Genomic DNA, 22,368 nt, shown 5'->3' on the forward strand with positions numbered 1-22,368 from the left:
GACCCTTCTCAAGCTCAATTTCCTCATCAGGAACATAGGGATAATGAAATCTGCCCTGCAAAGTTGCCACAGGGATTAGAAATAAAAAGCATCATTACATAGTGGGCCTTCTGTAAATGATAACTATTAGTATATGCTATTTTGGTTCACAGCAAATTTCCATAGGGAGAAATGCACATTTTAGGATCTAAGGAGATAATTTGAGTCCCTTTTAAAAGTCATTTTTCTGCTCAGTTATGCAGGTTGTTTTGTTTGTAACATAGAATCAGTGAATATAAATAATATTTATTACATCTTTATTTTGCCATTGCCTTAGCCCTGAGCTCACACTGCACAGCAGCCTCAGGGATGTTTATTATTATTACATTTAAGAATCAATGAATAATTGATAACAATAAAACACTTTGCTTTTGTGTAATGTTTTTCATCTATGGATTTTGAAAGGTTAACATTTTTAACTCTTCTCTTTCTGTATTTCTCATTGTAGCTTATATTTACCAACCTCAAAGGAATTCTAAAAAGAATGACTTTTCCAGAATCACTCAAAGGATTCCTATGTCATCAAGAATGTCATTATCATGCCATTTCCATAGGTTCTGGCTGAAAAACATGTGTATATTTGCCTAGGTACATCAAGCAGTTTAGGGGATAGAACACTGACTTGTACAGGCTAGAGGCAAGAAATGATAGTGAGTAGAACCACACAGTTGCATCTAGTACATGCCATCCAGTCACTTGTCACCTATAAGGTTTCAAATTTGAATTCACATTTAATTTGATCCTATTGGGTGGGTGTTATCATCCTCCAGTAAGGAAGTAGAAGGTTAAAAAGATTAAGTCACAAAGGTCACACAGCATGTTATGGAATAGGGGGTCAAGCCAGGATTCAAATGCTAATACTAAACATAACAAAAAGAGCAACATGATTGAAGTCTAGCACCATTAATTGATGTCTAACATATGCCATGTGTTCTACAAATTCATAAGCTCTTGGGTGGCTGAGCTGAGGTTGAAATCTAGATTTCTCTGATTTCAAAGCTGATGTTTCCCATATCACTTACTTTCCTCTAAAAGTGGATGAATTCAAAGATCTCAAGCCCCTTTACCATTCAGGCCCTAACCTTCTTACACAAGGACCTTCCAGCTTCCCCAAAATAGTGCTTCAGCCACTGCAGGGTTTCAGTGCTGTCATCTGTATTCTTCCTTCTATAGAGATATTTAATGATCTACATGCCACATCAGATAAAATGCAAGCAAACCTTTTAAGGATGTACTTTAATTTACGCAAGTTAGTACAATGCCAGACAGTCTGACGTCAACAGAAGCTTGTAATTAACAAAGCCATAAACCCAAAATTTGTATTACAATGGACAATTAACTCAAAATCATTGACATCATGTAATCACATCAGAACAAGAAGGAAATGAATCATAGCTTTACAAAAGTGTCGCCCTATCCAGTTAATGAATGTCTGCATTATTGTTATCATTTTTATTACTTTTATCATCTGTCACTTGAGAAGCACTTTGTCTTGTCGGTAGTTTCCAATTCCCATTTCCACCTCACTACCAAAAAATCCTATGCAGTTCTGCCTCTATTTATCCCCACCTTAAATATTAAGAGAATATGGGTCCAGTGCTGATATCAACTGCCACAAAAAACATCTCTTCTCTCTTAAAAAATGGGGTTCTTCTAGGTGACAGAGATGATAAACAGGGACAAATAACATCAAAATATTGCCACATGGATGAACACATCATGGGAAGAGCTTTTCTGCCCTGTTAAAGATGATCTGAAGAGCAAGAACTATATACCAGAAACTATGACTGAGAAATCATGTCCTTATGAGGTAATCAGTAGTAAGTTAAATAACTGTGCTTCTAATAGAAGCAGCTGCTTTGTGATTCAGCAACCTCAGAATCAATGAGCCTTGTGTGGAAATGTTCCATAAACAAGAGCAAAGGTCTGAGTTATAAATGTAAACAATATAACACAATTTCCCTAAAATATTGACCACCTTTGCCAGCTTCCAGTTCCTTCCACAGTTCTCTTGAAAGAGCTGTGATTATTTAACTGGACATCTTTTTATCAAAACACTTGAGTTTTATTTCTTCTCTTTCTTTGAAATACTCAGTTTGAAAGTAGACTTTCAGGGGAAGATTTTAAAACAATAATATACTACCTGTTTCCTTAAATATGTAATGGGTGTTTGGAGCTCTAACGACAACAGCAACAACAACAAAGTTTTTCTATTTCATAGGTCCTCAGGACCTTAGAAGAAAGATAAAGGTTCATTACTTGATATAAGGAGTTCAGACTTGCCTGTGTTAATAATATTTTCCCAAAACAATCTCCACAAATTTCACACACTGAGATTTTTTTTAGTTAAAAAGGATTACAGCACCATTTAAAGCAAGCAAAAGATCATGTGACAGTCACACAGAAGGACCATTACCTTGTCAGTCTGCCATTCCCCACATATCTTTTTTTCCATTACAGAAAAAGCCATAATTCAAGGTGTGCATGTGTGTGTTTGTGTCTGTGTGGGGGGGTGGGGGGGGTCCTGGGGAGGAAATGAGAGAATCAAATCATAAAATAAATAATATCCTCTTGTTCATTTCCTAATTTCATGGAATATCCACTTCCCCTAAAGTCAAAGTGAAACAGAAAGATAGTTTGCCATCTCTGATGGCCAGAGTAATGAATTAGATTAGCAGGCCCACAGGCACATCAAAACAGACTCCTTACTAAGGCATGCCATGATTTCTTGGCATACTAATACTACGGAATATTTTATGAAAGTTTATTCGTATCACTAACAGTATGTTTTAGGTGAGCTATGTGAGACAATATTACATAGTTTCAAGTGGTTACCAAATGCTTCCATCCCCTATCATGAATCTGGTCCACACACACTCAAAGATTTCAGAATAATGCAACTAGGGCAAGGTCTGCAAAAATCAATATTCGTAACACACAAGCCACATGAAGAAAGGACAAGGGCTTCGTACATCTCGGCTGCTATTTGCAGGGCTCGAAGGAAAAATACAAATAGAGACCTACATAACACATGTCTAACTATTTTTTAAAAATTAAAATTAAACATTTAATTACAGCTAATCATAATTCTAGTATTTAATGTCCATATAGTTGCCAGGGTACAGGTATGATAAAGAACTGAACTAGTGCACATTTCATCTAAACAGGTATGGCCCAATAGAATTTACTGCAATGATGAGAATATTATATATCTGTGTCATCCAGTACAATAGCCACTAGCCAATTGTGGTTAGTATAACTGAAGAACTAAATTTTAATGTTATTTAATTTTAATTAATTCTAATAGCCACCCGTGGCTCGTGGCTACCATAGCAGACAGCAAGTTCTAGACCTATGATAATGTTTCTCAGCTGCCGTATGCAACATTGTCAATATTGTGCTAATTCATGAGAACCTCTGGAAACATGCTTAGGAACAAGAAGATAAGCAAGAAAATGGATGCTTACTATTTCTGGGAAGTTACTTCATTATGCAAGATCTTTTACGTTCATGCTAACACAGAAAGACTTGACACATCAATTGATTTATCTTTTATCTATGAAAGTGCTTCTATTGTTCAAGCCCTTCTCTCTCTTTGAAGCAGAGTCCATCTGCAACCTCAGTAGCAGCCCAACCCATAAACATTACCTACCTGTAGAGTCAGTCACGTTTTGTTTCAAAGACACAGGGCAAAAGATAAGGAGGAGCCATACCCCGGAGCCTGAATGGTGCTAAACATGAGATGGAATGCTTGGGATTAATGCTGGATCCAAAGTGACAGAGGTACCTCTGTGCTTCTCATAAATTTGCATGTGTGAGAGAGAGGTAGAGAGAAAGCAAAAGTCAGAAAGAGACATAGAAACATAAAAAGTCTCTCTAAAATGTGGAACCCTGGATGGGGACCCTTTTGCCTACATGGTATTGCAATGGCCCCATGCAAAAAACAATTAGAAATTTTGGTTTAATAGTAACATGTTGTATAAAATTAGCTTCTGAGGACATTTGTGCTTAGAACAAAATGGAAAAATGTATCTTACAGACAAGTGGTAATATTACCAAAGTAAAAAGCAGAAGGTAAATACGAGTTTTTACTGCCTTCCCCATGAGAAATAAAGACATGTCCATTATGATGTCTGATACGCTCAATATAAATCATTTCCTGTACGTGTTTGTGTGAACATGATTTGGAAAGCAAAAAACAAAGTGTAAAGAAAGGACAATAAAAAGAAGTGTATGGAAAGAAAACAGACTAAACTATCAATCAAAACTTTGGGAGGTCAAATCATAGAAACAAAACATTTTCCTAAACTCTAGTGTTGATCACGCATTCAGGTAAGTCTAGGGGGCTGGTCCATGTTGTACACCAGTGACCACTGTCATATGAGCACTTGTAGGTGGTTTCTTTGGCCAGTTTTGGTAGGCATGAATAAATCCAAATGTCCCCCTTCCGTCCCTTCATTGTTCTCATGTCCAGAATCTCCATACTGTGCAGCAAGTTGAAACAGGTTTGATCTGATATTGGCAGTCCAAAATTGCCTCAGCCCTGACCCAGAATGTTCCTGATCTATATCCAGAGAAGATATAAAGAGAGGAGTCACCGCCACCCTTTGATAAGAGAAGCTGACAATACAGTCTTCAAAGAGGGAGCCACACACTTGGAGGAAAGTTCCATTAGGATTACGCTAACTGATGTTTCCAAGGAAGACCATCCACAAGTTCAGTTTCCCTAAGACTCCTCATTATTCTCAGGCCAAGTGAAAACTCTCTAATAGTATTTACAAGGCTCTTCATCCTCTGGTCCCTGCTTATCTCTACAAGTTCATCTCATCTCCAGCCATACCACTTATCTCTCTTATTCAAACACACAATTGTCTCTCCCCACCTCCCACCGTCATTTCAATGCCTTTTGCTCAGGCTGTTTCTTTGGCCTGGTGTCATCTCTCTCCATTTCTAACTTCCCCCTCCCTTCTCTCTGATCCCTACTTGTCTTCCTTCAATCTGGGTTAGGTTTTCTTCTGTGTGCTCTCATAGTACCCAAGATTTTACCCACTGGAGCAGTTATTACTTTCTAAAATAATGTCATGCTTCTGTCATCCTCTGGGTAGAATTTCTATTATAGCAGAGGCCATATATGTCCTATTCATCATTGTATACCCAGAGCCAGTAAAATGTGTGGAACATAATAGAAGCTGACCTTTATTACCCACTTGCCATGTGCCATACAGCTCTATTATAATCCCCATTTCACAGATGTGAAGACCTGACCACAGAGAAGTTAAGAAACTTGCCTAAGGTCATGTAACTGGTGTGTGGTAGAATTAGGATTTAAATCCAGTCATCTTGATTCAGAGCCTATGATCTTATTCATTCTGCTCTGCCATTTCCTAGCACAAAAGTTGTTCAGTGAATACTCTGAGGGGAAAGGAAGGAAAGGAGGGAGGGAGGGAAGAAGGAAGGAAAAGAGGAAATCCCTAAATGAATGATATTTTGGCATATTTCTAACATGTATCATGTCCTTTTTAGCATTCCAAGGCATGAAACTTACTCCTTTTCTTATTCAATTTCAAAAATTGCAAATGACAAAATATTTCAGCTTGGGGTCATTCAATGTGATCACTTGAATCTGCTGCAAAAGTCAGTTACCATAGTAGCCCTGAAATTGCTATCCTTAGAAAACTCTGCTTGCAAACATGGCCCTTGCCTAACATCTGGGAACTTGACTGGTACACAGCTCTCTACACTGATATAAAACTTTTCTTCTTCAGTGGTAAAAAGCAGCTCACTGTGCCTAAATTGTTTTTGTAAACAATGTGGCTTATGCTGAATACCTGCTTTCCTTCAGGGAGTCTGAAATTTTGGTACATGCCAGTCAGAGGATGCCTTTGTGAACAGCCTGGAGAAAACACTGGGTGCTGAGACTTTAATGAGCTTCCCTGGTAGACAACACTTCACACATTGTCACAAGATATTGCTGGAGGAATTAAGTGCATCTATTGTGAATCTGCCAAGAGAGGACTCCTGGAAGTTAGCCCCTGGTTTCCTCCAGACTCTGTCCATGAGCCATTACCCTTCACTTACCTTGCTTTGTATCTTTTCGTTGTAATAAATCTTAGCCCTGAGTGCAACTATATGCTGAGTCCTGTGAGTTTTTTAGCAAATCACCAAACATAGAAATGGTCTTGGGGACCACCAACACAAATCTCTTTGGTTGGGAGGAGGGCATAAGCAGGAGAAAAAATTAACAATGGCCAAGGTCTCCAAGCATAGTTGCTATGAAAGCATAACAATTTCACTGGGTTTAATCAAAGCAATACTCCACTGGAATAATCAGAAGTACAGAATTTAGACATAAAACTCCTGTTTTTAAAGCTCATCTCTGTCAATATTAAGGTAAATGGCCTTGTGCAAATAACTAAACATCTCAGAGCTTCGTTTTCTTATCTGTAACTTGGGAAGAACAATGCCTACTTCTTAGAATTATTGTGAAGTTCAATTGGAACAACATACAAAAATGACCCTAGGTCAGTTCCTAGCATGAAAAATCACTCAATAAATATGCAGCTATTAATTGAAGGACTCTGAAACATTTCTATTCAACAAAGTATACCTATTAAAGAACATGATAATTTATTTAATGTTAAAATATGAAACATTTCTGTAAGTTTAACCAACTACACCAACCCCCAACACACACATATTGTCATGCTTTAAAAATAACTGTATAAAAAGAACAAACAAATAAAGCTATTTTCCTGCCAGTCAGTATAATTATAAGCCAAATAACAATCAACAAACCTGGTAGCTTTTGTTCAGGTGCCAGCTCCATGGCTCTCACAAAACGAGACTTTAGCATTTTATTAATTGTAAGACAGCACTAAATTTACTTCCCACCTGACAGTTTTAAACATGCAGTCAAATGGTGAGTTAATTAAGTGACAGTGTCCACGTTACTCAGGAAGATGAAGCAATAAACGGCTTCTGTGCCAGATTAAATGCCAGAATAAAATTGAGGTGTCTTTGATAAACCACTGGAGAGGTTGCTAGCAACTCTCTGCTCTCCTAGAATCTGGACTGCAGCCCCAGAGACTGTGAACACCTGCAGATCCAGCAATTACTGAGGTGCTTTTCAAGGTGTGGTATGTGCGAGTTGAAAGTCAAAGGTGATAATCTCCAATCAGGCTGAATGCCCTACATTTTGATGACCATCTGACTCTGAGATGAACACTCTGAAACACATTCCTCACCTGACAAATGAGAGATCTTGGATGAGGTGGGTCATATTTCAGACTAGTATACGGTTTGGGGGAGGCAACTCAGATTCTTCGTGAAGTGTGGGCTGAGCAACCACACTCTACTCTGTCCACAGCCCCACACTCTACCAGCAGCTCTAGTTACATGTTATTTAAAAAACTAGTTTCTCATCGCTTCTCGGCCTTTTGGCTAAGATCAAGTGTAAAAAACTAGTTTCTCAACAGGAAGGAAGGCAGGAGGGAGGGAGAGAGAGAGAAATATTAGACTAGATAATCTACTATTTACATCTGCCCAATTCCAACTTTCTCGGAGTTGTGAGACTGGAGCCTTCCCTCTTCACTCTTTTGTGATAATCTTTAATACTACAGACCCAACATCTTCCTCAAGGAGACAGTGATCCATTCCTAACGCCATCACAATGAGAGGGGGTGGGGAGAGGACCAATGGGGACAAAGAGAAAGAGAAAAACAAGAAAGGGGAGATGGGAACCAACAGACGTGGTTTCTGCCATTATTATATTTGTTACATGATATATGATACTTTATCTAATTTATTCCTTTCAACAACCTGTGAATCCCATTTAATTTACTCTTTACAACACCTTTGCACAGCAAGTGTTTTTACTTTGGTTTCACAAGTGAGCAAAGTGAGAGATTAGAAAATGTAAGATATATGAAAAAGGTCACAGAGCTAAGCGGCAAAATAACAATTTCAATTTAGAATGCTCTGACTTGACAATCTGCTGAATTCCTTCTACTCAAAAAAATATATAAATGTATATATATTTGCTCTAAGGTGTGTGTGTATACATATATATATATATATATATATATACTTATATACACATATATATTTTATACACACTTTACAGCAAACTTCCTTTACTTGGAAGTGCCAGTGTCTTCAAAGGATGAGATATAAAAACATATGTGTACATGAATACATAGAAAAAGAATGAAATATTAAAAATACTCACAATGGTTATCCCTGGGAAAGAAAACGGGGAGAGGAGGCTAAGAAGAATTTTCACATTTTATTCCATATGCTTTAATGTTACTTGAATATTTTGTTTGGATAATGTAACTTAAGAAACAAAGAGAAAATAAATTTTCGGTTTATAGAAAAAATAAGGAGAAAATACAATTTTCTGTTTATAGAAACATACATACCTTTGCATCAGTCTGACCAAGGATTATAAATTAGACTTGAAAACAAATTTTCTTACCAATAGGCTACAAGGCTTCCATTTTCACATTCAACTGTATTACTAATCTGCTTAACTAAATCCTGCCCTAAAGTGTTAACAGTGAATGTGGATTATGGATAAATATAATCTAGTATTTTCATTCACAAATTTTAAGCACCTAAGACTTATCCCCTTCCCTGTGCCCAACCTACTTCTTCCAGGAGGTGTGAGGTGTTTGGTGTTTATTAGGCCACCCATAAATATTTCTGAAATGACACTTCTGTCAATACATCTAGGAATAATACCAAAGCATAGTCTCCTGCCTTCCACAGTTCCTTCTAGATACAGGTTTTCTCTCAAAGGGAAATCCTTCAATCCTCAGTCACAGTTGGAACTCAAAAATGCAAAATGTCTCAAAATTTAAACATTATGATTTTTAAAAAAGAAGACAGGATTATCTCATTACCATACTGTCAATTCCTAGAACAAACAGGAATGTATTATTACATTAGTCAAAATTTTTTTATCACATTTTAGTTCAGATGTGCTTCCCCATCTAATTATTACAATAGCCCTGTATTGTTTTAGCCATTGAAAAAACCACCATTTAGTGTAATTAACTACTTTGCTCAAAATCATTGAGTTAGTAAACAACAGAACTGAGTCTTGCATCCAGCTGTTTGGGCTCAGAATTTCATAGCCCAACAACAAGCTAGCGTGATTTCAGGTGGAGGAGAGAGGGATGACAAACCATTATCTTCTCAAAGCCCCCTGAAGGTAAAATTATGATGCATTGATAATTCACATTAGCAAGAAGCTGACCAGATAAGAACAAATAATCAGATTGTGGTTACCTTAGTTAATTGTCATATCTAGCAATTGGAATGAAAACCTTACATTAGAAAAGGAATCTATAAATATTGCCTCCTCGCAAGAAACTCAACTCCACAAATATCATAATAGTGGCTGATGATTATCTTTCTTATCACACCTCTTTTGCCTAATTATAGCATTTAGAAGTTGGCACAGAATTAAACAACATATTTTTTTCATTCATTCCACAAACATTTAGTGAGTGTGCTGTATAGTTCAACCACAGCCTTAGGCACTGGGGTACAAAAATGAATTAGACATAACCCATTGCCTCGAGGAGCTCACGGTCTAGTGAAGGAGGCTGCCATCAACATCTTCACTGCCCACCAGCCAGTAGCTACACACAGTAGGAATCAATATGCATCTGTGAATGCACCAAATGTGACGATGAAATTATGTGGTATGAGAGAATAAAGAAGAAATGTGTGATCATCTAGGGCAGTGTTTCCCAGGGAGGTCCCGGGACCAGCCAAGTTCTCCTGCATAGGTGGGGCTCATTTTCTGAGCCCATTACTCAGCTACGCTCTGTAATTCTGCTCTTTGATCACCATTCTCCAGCTTCCACCCCCTAACAGCTGAGACCCTGGTGGATAATTGGATAATTTTGATAGTTTCCCAAGCTGCAGTGTGATTTAAATTAGGAAACCCTGAAATCCAGGGATGGAGGCAAGGGATGGAGGGAAGCATTCTGTTTTTGCTTTTTAAAGTGTCTATTCCACTGGGATTTTTTAGCCTAGTAAAGGAACTGAAACTATGCTCTTATTTCTATTAAGGCAGTAAAAATCTCCCACCTGGAGTATGCCAAGTACAAAATACTGGCAACTCCTATATCTGAGGCCAATTTTAAAAATCACACTTATGTTGCATTCTGAAGGCAAGCAAAGTAATCGCTAAAAGCTGTGCTGAAGGATTAGAAACTTATTTTTTGAGTCCATACAAATATAAGAGGAAGCACGCTTTTTCAAAGCTGCATCTGTAACTTACAGATAGTTTCTCTGGACTTCCAGTTGAACAAGGTAGACGGGATACACATATTTATAGTTCTCTCCTCCATCCAAAAACCCACTAAAAGTAACATAGAAAGATAAATAAACTAGGAACAAACAGAACAAGGGAAGACAAGGGAAATTATTTTAACAGATGACAGATGTCAACAAAATTGGGAAGATGATAACAAGCAGAGAAAAGCAGAGAAAGTTAAAAATCTAAGCACTATCAAGCAGATTCACAATACTAAGAAAGCCTGGGAATTTGTGGCCTGATATCTCTGAAAGAAGGACAGGTGACAGGACTGAAACGGGGTAGAGGGAGGGCTGTTAAAATTTTGTCTCAAGGGCCGGCCTGTGGCTCACTCGGTAGAGTGTGGTGCTGATAACACCAAGGCCGCGGGTTCGGATCCCATATAGGGATGGCCGGTTTGCTCACTGGGAGAGCGTGGTGCTGACAACACCAAGTCAAGGGTTAAGATCCCCTTACCGGTCATCTTTAAAAAAAAAAAAAAAAGTTTGTCTCAAGAGCAGTTAAATGATCAGTTTTACCCGCTCTGTGCATCTGACTTATACAGTACCCACAATCTTCAGTGAAAGACACTGAAGGGTCATCTCTGGAAAAATTAAAGTTTAGAGAAAAGGGCTCCTGTGATACAACATCTAGTCTCTGTCTGTTAACCTATAGTAAGTCCCACACCTCAACAAGCCTCTCTCACTCACATAAAATGTTCTATCAACTATTTAGTAGCTCACCTTAAATATGAGTAGACAGCCAAGGAGTCCCAGATATTTGAGTAAAATGTCTAATATTGAAGACAGAGACTACAACAGCCAAATATAAAAAAGAATTCAAAAGAAACAGTTAAAATGCAGAGAACAGGAAGAAAAAACTATAATATGCTTAAAGAAATGAAAGATTATCTGTATCTGTACAAGAAGAAAATTTTACATTTAAAAAACTCAGAAAACATAAGAGATTTCAGAAAGAAAAAATAATTGTATAAATAAAAGTTAATAGTACATTAGAAGACAAAACCGAGGTATCTCTCAGAAAACAGAGCCAAGAGACAAATGAAAGAGGAAATAATAGTTAAGGAAATTAAAGGATCAACTCATTAAATTCAACATTCAACTTTCCAAAAAGAGAAAACTGAAAAAAAAAAAAATCAAGTAATAATATATAAAGATTTCTCCAAAGTAATGAATATGAGAGCCACGCCAAAGCACATCACTTGAAATTACTGTACACTGGGAAATTAATTTTCCAAAAAGCTCCTAAAATTACAAAGTAGGTTGTATACAAGAGGTCAATAATCAGAAGGGTATAAGACCTCTAGACAGTAACACTAGAAGGTAAAATTTGTCAATGCCTTCAAACTTCAGAAAATTGTATCCAAATTACATTTCCAATCAACTATCAATCAAGAATGAGAGTTGACTAAAGATATTTTCAGGTATATTCTGTTTTTAAAATGACCTCTCAGAAAATTACTTAAGGATGAAAGGGTACACCAGGAAAGAAGACACAGAATTCAGAAGAGAGAGAAACAAAGACAAGAGAGATGACAAAAATTTCTAGGATGGTGGAAAAGGGAAGGTCCCAGGATAACAGCTGTTCAGTCAGCCTAGGGATTCACAAGCCTCTTAGTTGCCAGGAAGGCTCAGGGGTTTAAAAAAAAAAAATGGAACTGATATATTACTTGATGTCTTTAACCACATTTGGTGGGAGTTTACATTCTTACACAATGTTTGAAGGAATAATTAGTGATAGATATATATGAATCTAAGCAACTAGAGAGCCAAGATAATTATTAACTATGTTTTACAATGGACTTATAAAATGGCTTAGCTGAGAATGATGTCTACATTTTAAAATTCCAGAAACATAATAGCAACATACAAAATGCAAGAGAAATATCAGAAGGAACTTTTAAATAAAGGAGAAATTGTCTCTTGGGAAAAGGGCATACCCTCCTCTGTGGAGAAGGTATGTCTAGGAACTGCTGGGTTTTCTAATATGCCTTGTAGAAGTACTTGATTTTCCCAACTGTAAGCATGTATTATTTTAATTAAAAGCATTGATTTGTGCAAACCTTCTTAGATACGTCATTTTAAAGATTTTGATGCATCTGTGTGCTGCATAGCCTTTCTCCGCTGGAGAAGGATGCTGGTCTACAACTGATCCCTTTTATTGTGGTCATATTTCCCTGATTCTTCCTATATCCAGGAATTTGGGATTATATCATGGCTTGTTTTAATACAGCTATTAATAATAATATGTTTAAAAGGTGAAAATGTGGTATAAATGGCCAAAATGCCAGACAAAAGGGGAAAGCCGGTGCAAACTGAAATATGTGATCAGCCTAACCATGGAGCAAGTTAGAGGATTTCAACCAGTTGAGGATCTGGCAATCAAAGTGCAAATCCTTTAAAAGTACACTGAAGTTCTTTACCTGTCTTGAGGCTTATAAGATTCATTTATTCGATATTTTTTAGGGCTGGCCTATGTGTCAGGCACCGTGTTATGTCAGGGGTGTACTAAAATGAATAAGATTGTCAACCTTCAAAATAACATTTAAGATAGCTTGATGAGAGGGAGCCATGGTAACAGGGTTAGTGGGGGATAAAAATTCCAGGCAGAAGGAATAACATTCTTGAAGACATTGTTGTTGAAGAGCAAAGTCTTAACTGGAAATGCCGCTTGATGTAGATATTTGAAATTTGTAATTTTTAGAAACAACTTTATTTTTGAAAGTAATTTTGAGTAGAACTATTTTATAAGCAATCCACCAATGTATTGAACCTAAACCTTTTGGGGGTATATATAAATATTTTAACAATTGTATCATCCAGGTATTTAAGCTCCTTCTTTTACTCTAAGAAGTATACTGCTTTGTATGATAACTTACATCGTTCACCCTTTATAGAGTGACATTTTTACAGAGAAGGATATAGTTTTAATTATGGAGATGAGATATTCCCCATAACTGCTAATACCATCATATAGAAAGAATATTCCTGAACATGTGTTTGGTGCTAGCCCATGCTCAGATTTACCAAAAGGTATAATTCAGTTTTAAAGAAGTCTTCTTAGGACTCAGTGAGAAGGGGAAAACGTAACAAATGACCCATGGACTTCAAATCTAAATAGTACATTTTTAATTTCATCTGCCCACAAGCCAACCCAAAGAATTCCATTATTCAGGCACTCCTGCCAGATACCAAACCTACACTTTGGAACGTACAGCATTTGTCTTGGTAAAACAGAGACAGAAACATACTCTGCCCTGCCAGCCTCCAGAGAACTCAAGACAATGTGAAAAGCTTACTTTCTGTATTTCAGAAGGCTCCCTGTTGCGTTCAAGAAAAAGGCGGGGTTATTTTAGGAATTTGCAATTCAGATTATACACATTCTCATGATGCCAGACTATTGGAGTAAAATTGTTAATGCCTTAACGAACATTTAACCTAATTAAAATATTTGAAAAGGGTAGATAGCCCCCCAGTGAGTTATTTCCTAGTACAGTCATGTTTCACTTAACGACAAGAATATGTTCTGAGAAATGCTTTATTGGTCAATTTTGTCATCGTGTGAAAGTGTGTTATGAAAGGGAACAGTACTAACATATCTACACTGGCCACTAGTTCCATGAGCACAGGCCCTCCAATTATGTTACTAAGTCTCTCTGTGCCTCCTTTCTTCATCTGTTGAGTGGGGAGTAGAATAATACTACCCCCACAGAGTTATGAAATTAAGTTACAAGTAGGAATTGTGCCTGGCACTCAGTGAGTGATAGCTAACTGTTATTTTGCTACGGGCATGGGTGGGAATCATTTAAAAATGCAAGAATTCTAAAGTAGACAACAACCCTTTTACTTGAGGCAAGAACTAAGTGTCAAATGTTTGGCTTTCTATCTTTAAAGGTCTGAGCTACCTTTGGGAGGGTCACACGGTTGGTAAGCTAGGCATTCCTCCTCAACATATTTTGCAGTAGGTTTATTTATACCAGCATCGCCACAAACATGTGAGTAATGTGCTCAGCTACAACATCAATAGGCAATAGGAATTTTTCAGCTCCATTATAATCTTATGGGCCCACCACCATTGCATATGCAGTGCATTGTTGACCGAATCATGGCACATGGCCATAGTCAAACTGGCTCTGCAAATAGTGGAAGGTTAAAAGGATTCATCTCTGAAGGTGCTTCATTCATCCCTGCTTCCAACACATTATCCCAGAACTATCCAACCAGGCATACAGTCACTCTAGCCAGCAAGATATGCAATTTATTTCAAGGAGATTTTGGCTCTCTGCTTGCTCTGAAAGAACAGTTAGCATAATACACGACAAAGAGAGAACTGGGAGCAAAACCTGACCCTTCCACACTAAGCAATGCTACACACAGTGAGATGGGAGATCACTCACTTTCAGCACTGCACAGGTGACCTTAATGTTGTGGACAAAAGAACAGTGGCAGGCGCAGAAGTCAGAACTGCCCAGTAACAACACAGCTGAGTGCCAGATAGGCAGGGCTGCCTACAGCTGGCAATATGAGCAATGCACCTGTGAGAAACGCCAATGGTCAGGAAACAGAGATAGACCTCTCTCAGCCATAGAGGAGTCTTCACCCAGCCATGTCCACCCAAAGAAAGAACACATGAAAGAAAACATTGAAACTGGTCAAGTGGACATGCCAGGAATAGGATACCAAGAGAGCTATGCAAAGTAGGAGTAAGCAGTTGCCGATGTCTGATGGCTCTGGCAACCCAAAGCAGAACTGGAAAACAGAAACATGTAAAGCTACAATAACCAATGGGGGGGGACATCAAGTAGATTCAAACCTCAAAGGGAAATACCTAAAGAAAAATTAAACAAATAAAACTGAAGCAAGTAAAATTTCTAATGCAAAATAAATAAATCTACAAATATTAAGAAATCAAAACACACTCCTTTGCCAGTTTGTTGTGTATGTTCAGATGGAAGCGTCACAGAACTGGTCTTGGTGACCGGAAGAAAAAAAAAAGAGTATGTGCTGGAATATGAAGATGAGGAAAGAGCTTGGACCCATAAAATGAATAAAAAAGGATAATTAGCACATCAAAATTGTTTTTTTCTAAAAAAAATTCTTTTTGGAGCACCTTAGCAGGACCACCTGGGAAGCACAACAAAACAGTTTATCTTTTCCATGCTTTTTTTATTTGTGTTTTCACACAAACTGGTGCTGAGAAATGGCAAGCTTTATTCCCTACAGTTTTTCACAGTAATAGCAAATGACATGTAGTTGGTATTATGAGAGTCATGCAAATCCTGAAAAATAAATGGGTGAGAGGAGAAGGATGAAATTTTATAAATCATCAATATATGACTATTGACACCTTATTTTTTATTCATAAAATATGTAAAAGTAAATTTAAGTGTAAATTCTTGACCTAATAAAAAAATACTCAATATTTCTCAGTAAAAATATAAAATGAGGCCTATGTTTTCTGCCTGAAAGTTGAATGACAAACTGAAAATCACCTTAAGTTTAACACCCAGCTTTATTTAGATCAACCTTTACCAGAACAAATACACAGAGCTTATAAGCAACTCCACATCAAGCTAAAAAAAATCATTGCACAAAACCCAATTGAATTCAACATAGAAAGGCAAACAAATATAATTAGCTATCCATAGCCATCAAAGATCCTTTTTACTCTTCATAACTAAATAAAATGAATTGATTCCCCATTCTGTGCACTGTGGTATGGTCTCACATTCTCTTAGAGGATCTTTACATTTGGGGTGAGTATGGGGCTCCTTGTGATCATTTCTCTGTATGACTTTCTGTACTTGTTGATTTCTAGGTACTTTCCCATTAGTCTTGCTCTTGTTGCTACTTAAACTTGGTTATTGTCCCTTCTGTTCATTCATCCAAGCGCAACCACTACGAGGCCAGTGCATGTAGTCAATTTGTATTGAAGATTTAAAGACATCGTAGGGTAACCGGATGGGAGCACAGAACAGTGCCCAACATGAAAGTATCAGCTAACACTGTCTGAACATCCCTTGGTCAGAGTCACCACAGGATTATGGCTTAAGAGTCATACTTTCACTAAGCCCAAGTCTACTACCATGATGTAAACCCATTCTTGGAAGACATATTTTCTCTTCTCGGCATTCCAAGGCCTAATAAGCCCATGTCTCCTCTTCACAGGAACGATGCAAAATGATGTTACTTTATTAAAGATGACAGTCTAGCTTTCAATCCCTTTTCCACATTAGCCTCCAGATGTACCATTACATACCTGCAAAATCAGCCTTGTGGTGTTTTGCTAAATAAAATAGCTGCCTACAACACATCTCCACTCTAACTACAAGGAAGATCAAACAGAACCTTGAAATGAACTTTTCTTTACCTTGCACCAAATTAAATTCTTATTCGGAGTATCCTCTCTCACTAACCAGGACTCATATTTTAAACAGCAGTAAATTTTTACCTCTGAGTAAAGTCGTTCATAAGGTTAGTCTAGAAAGTCCTTAAGTGCTTGAGAAATTTTTTTCTTATCATAGAGTAAATGAAAGTGAAGACTAGAAGAGGTCTTAAGTTTTTCTTACTTTCTATATTTTGGGGGAGCTACAGAAACAGAGAAAGAAATATAGAAAATAAAGGAGGATAAAAGCCATAACAAAAATCCCAAAATCTTGGGAAACTTGGTATCATGAGATATAATTATTACAAGATTCAGAGCAAATACATAGAATTGTAATGAAAGAGACTGATTCAGATGCTGCACCAATAAAAGGCCATTTTGGTGGATTATTTCTGGAGTGGCAAAGGGGAGCGGGCGGGGTCATTTGCAAGGACTTTCGCCTCATTGGCTTTTGCTTCCTCTAGGGTCCTTTTTGGCTGACCTGTCATCTGTGGTTCAGTAGGAGAGGAGTTATTTTCACTTTCTCCCTTTTCGCTTCATGGCTCTTGGCTCTTTAGGATGGTGTTTAGCTCAGACAACAGCTGGCTACTGTCAGTTTTGTGTAGGGTTATGAAATACAGCACTTCAGTGTTTATTTCAGAGATATTTTTGAAAGCACTTCTGTTTGGCTTCCACCTCTGACTGCCTGGATCTCTGTGTTTACTCATTATGAAAAAAAAAATGGAAAGAAAAAGACAAGAGGATCTCTGTGACAATAATAATATTCTTCAAAAAGCAGGCTGCCGTGTTAGAGAAAAAGAAATTAAGATAATGGAAAGGCTAATGCAATCTGCGCCTACACTGTCTGGTGGCCTGGAGTCTGATGAGGATGTCTGAGTGAGATCACATGGATTTCTTTCTGAAGCTTGAGCCGCCTGATTTGTGCCTCACTTACTCACTAGCTTTCCTCCTTGAGTGTTTCCAGTGGCTCTACTGCTGGGCTCCTCTTTGGCTGATTATTTCTTCAGGTGGCCTAGACAATGTCTAGGTAACATTCCTTTTATATGTAATTTTCAGGCAATCTCTTCCCTTTCCTCTAGGCTTTCATTGCTTCTCTATCCATAGAGGAACCTTAAATAATAAAAGATGATTAAGATTGGAACCAGACATACATGGGTTCAAATTACAACTCTGCCACCTCAACCAACTACATGAACAGGGGACCTCTATGTCCATTTGCAGAACCTCAATTTCCTCACCTTACGTTAAAAAAAAAAAAAAATTTTTTTTTTTTTTTTGGTCTATTTGACCTTTTCATCCACACGTACCAGGAAAAAAAGTTACAAAAAAGTACATGACCTAAGAGCAAAGAAAAATTTTAAAATTAGATGAGAAGAAAATCATTGACCACCCTACATACGTGTGTCTATGTTTTCAATATGCTAAGTCACAATTTTTCATAATTCTGATTTCCAATAGCTTGAATACTCAAAAATTTCCAGAGCTGTCTTCTTAACAGAGGGTCAGTAAAGGTTTGAGAAGCTGGGAGATTTGGAATGAACCAAATCTTTAACTTCAGAAGACTGATGTTAAATTCTTAGCCCTGAGTTCAACTCTTAGCTCTGCCACTTGCTGACTGCGTGATTTAAGGAAGTCACTTGACCTCTAAGACTCTTTTTCTTCCTCTGTAAAACAATATTAATAATGTCCATCTCTTAAAGATGTCATAAAAACTAAACAGGGTGAATTGTGTAAGGTTGTAATTCCAGACAGGAAATAAACATTCAATAAATATCAGTTTCCTTACATCAACCAACTATAATTTCACAAGTATTCCTGGCCAAAAAGGCAGTTTCAGGGCTCATCTTAGGTGGACATATTGATCATCTTTTAAGAGACCAATCTTTAAAGCTACATACATCAAATTCGTATGACAATTTACAAACCACACCAAGATACTTTTCTGTCAGAGAAACAGAAGTACCCAAAATGAACAGAAAACATACAAAAGAAATCTCAGCATTGACACAGCCTGTCTAATCATGGATGCTTTCCTTATCCCAGAGCTGAAAGCCTGTTTTCAGGGACCGAGGTGGGGTTGAGGCAGTAACGGACAAATTTTTGTACTACTGTGGTCAGTGTATCTGGGACCCTCTCTCTATGCACTTTGCCTTTATTTTCTCCATTTTTTTCCTTGGAAGTCAGGGACACTTAAGGGGAAGATTTTTTTAATAATTTTTACCAAAAATGGCATCTGTAGTCAAAGCTACAGAATCAGAATTTCAAGAAATTGTTTCCTACTGTCCTTTCCACTCTTTGCAGAGGACAGTTTTCCAAACCCTGAGACGGTGAGAGTTCTCATTGTTTAGCAAATACACACTGCCCTCTGTTGGAAAAATGTCACACTTCCACTCTGCTAAAAGTGCAGAAAAGACCCACCTAAGGATTAGCTGCAGCATTTAAGTAAAATTGGTGGAAAATGGTAAATTTCTTGTTGAAACTTTCAAGGGCCTTTCCCTCCTAGTCAGAACAAAAGAAAAGAATCACAAGATACCTACACAAAGTCTAATGATGCTAAAAAGCCTATCCCAGATAAAATCCTTGTGGGAGATTTTCTTAAGGAAACAAATAAAAGACACATATTTTGTTAAAACAAAAGACTTTAAATCATTTTTGCTCATAGTTTTAACCTTCACTGTGATTGTCAAAAGTAGCTGAGGCAGCTGACTGACTGCACTTCCTATAAGACTGAAAAGGGTCTCTTTCTCTTGCAAAGGAACTGAAAACATCTTGCTCATGTTTTGGCTTTTGAGGACTAAAATGTTTCTGATTAGAGTGTAACATCAAGGAACAATGAGATTTATACTTGCTATAGTGTTCTCTAACGTTGCCACTCTAGTGTCTTTAGTACTACAATTTTAAAATCATAGTTAGCACTTAATTCCTAACAGTACTGTTAAGCAAAACCAACTAGACACAGAGACTCAGTTCCAATGTCAGGCTCTTAGCAACTGCAAGCTGCAGGTGAAAATACATGCTTTCAAAAACAAAGAAAAAAATTGAAAAAAAACTTAACCAAATAGTAAAGGAATAACATTAACGTGTAAGTTAATAAGTGATGGCATTCAGTAAGCAAAGACAAGATAAAAATGAAATAGAATGCATACAAATATTACTCATATACTCAAAGAAGATGATGGGGAATCTTCAAGGGAAATACAAAAGAATCTCTCTAGAGAATGGATTTTCAGTGATGTTAAAATCCTTACTGAGCAATCTGACTGCAGTCATAGACTTAATTTTAAAATAAACTCACAGCATGCTTTTTATTATACAGTACATGTTATGGTAATGTGGATGTCTCCTCAGTTTGTTCAATTGTGTTGACTCCAGGAAGCGCAAGCCAGGCTTTCAAATTAGAGAACAGCCTTCAACAAGGTGATGCATTTGTAGCCACTGAGTTACAGCACCTTTTAGTAATTCCAAACAAAATAAATCCATTGGAAAGTCTTAACTAACAACTAGAATTGAGGATCTATTTACATAAAAAAGTAATCTTATAATTTTTCTTATACACAGATCGATAACAGCACCACCTGCTCTCATAACCAAAGATGTAATAAATAGCACCCCTGTTCCCAGGAAGGGTTCTGAACAAATTGATAAGCCAAATCCTTACCCTGGAGAGCTTGCCCAGGAGGAGCAGAGGTGAATGGCTGGAAGTGGGCAGCTCATTCCCAAGAGGAAGAAGAGCTGGGCTCAACTGAGTATGCCCAGATTATCCTTACCAAATTAACAAATCAAATAAGAAATTTCACGTTTGCATGTACAAAGGCAGGTGTAAAGTAAAGCGAGAGGCCAAAAGTGGGTTAGAAAATCTCTCCACATGGAAACCTGAAAAATAGAAAATGTTTCACTCTAAAATTGTCTACCTTTGTCCCTTTATCCTCTTTGGGCTTAACTGCTAAAACTATAGCAAACCAGGGTATATTTATCTCCAAAGAAGAGGTGATTATGCTTCTATTACCTCCATAAAGCTGTTCTCCCAATACCAGCCCCAGCACTTTTGGGTATTCTCTCACAGTTACTGGTGAACAGCTCAGATTTTTTCCAAAGTAGGTTCTGAATCATATTATTCATTTAACTAATTCCAAGGCCACTTTACATATGGGGTTGAAAATTCAATCCATATTGGATTACCCATTTCTAATTTTGTCCAGCTATACTATCCTCATTGAATGTCAGAAAATCTGCAATTAGTTCAAATGACAATATTAAGAAAATATGCATAACAAAACGCAGAGAGATTCCCAAATTTAAATTAAAACTCCCCTCCATTATCAAACTCCCAGAGAGAGATCATAGTTAAAAAATTAAATCCTCTTGCAAGTTATAGTGTACAGATGTTAAAGTTCGAAGAAATTAAAATCCCAAATTAAATTATCTTGTTATTGTGAGTTAAAGTTTAAAATATAAAATTCCTAGGTTAAATTAGCATCTTTAAATGACACTCTCCAATCTCTTATTGTGTTCACTTGAGCCATGGTTTTTCAAAGTCTGGATAGAAACAGATTCTTTCAGCAGTTTTAGTTTGTACTGTTACACACGGGAGTGGCTGTGGCTTTCAGGAGATATTAAATTCATTTAACTCTTAGAATTTCTTCTTTAGAAAGTCCATGGAATTGATAGAACACAAAAGTTATTGTAGTATTGACTCTATATGCACCACGTTTAGAAATCACAGCAATTCCCTTTCCCCAAAATGACTTCAAAATTATCTTTCCAGAATTCAGTACTATTACCAAAGACCACAGCAGAAAGTCAATGGTATCTGAGGGAAAGAGGACAGATGGCGAAAACCTTGGCTTCTGCTTCACCTGGTTGTCAGTCAGTCAATGCCAGTTTTTCAGAATCCTTAGCCTGTGAACTTAACTCCAGAAATCAGAGATTAATTTTGGTATTCCATTTATAATATTGGAGACAGGAGTCATTCTATGCATCCTACCACCTCTCAGAGAGAGGCTTTATCTTAACAAATTGTAGAAATCTACAACTGTGGCAGCCTTACGCACAAGGTCTTATCTTAATTGTTTTTCTTTCCCATGGAGTTTATTAAAACCTCTTAATTTCCATCCTACATAGTTCCAAATTAAACATCGGTTTTTCCTAGTGACGTGGCATGCTTGCATCCATGTAAAGAGACACTGTCAGTTTACATGGTTTCACTATGACTTTTTTTACTTCAGAAATGGGTCTCCTGTAAGTAATTAACCAATCTGGAGCCAACTTGAGACCCCATACAGGAGGCACCTCTTGAGATGTGAAAGCCACTTACAGCTAAGCACAGTCCCTACATTTTCCTCCTTGGCCCTGAATACAGAATGGAATTTGGGACAGACCATTAAGGCTGCACTAACATTTTAAATCTTGAAACCTCTTAGTGCTTGGAGGTGCCTACAGAAGCCAGGTAGCTGTCTTACAGTTTCAAAACAGCAAATATTGTTCTGTACACCCATATCTAAAAGTCTCGAAAGCTGTGTTTTCCTGAAATAATACTTTTGCCTCAGACCTAGCTGTAGCTCCACTCTGAAACCCTCTCTTGCTGAGGTCCTGTGGCCCATACCTTTGCTTGTTTG

The sequence above is a fragment of the Cynocephalus volans genome, chromosome 16, assembly GCF_027409185.1.
Source record: "Cynocephalus volans isolate mCynVol1 chromosome 16, mCynVol1.pri, whole genome shotgun sequence".
In the NCBI taxonomy this organism is placed as follows: domain Eukaryota; kingdom Metazoa; phylum Chordata; class Mammalia; order Dermoptera; family Cynocephalidae; genus Cynocephalus; species Cynocephalus volans.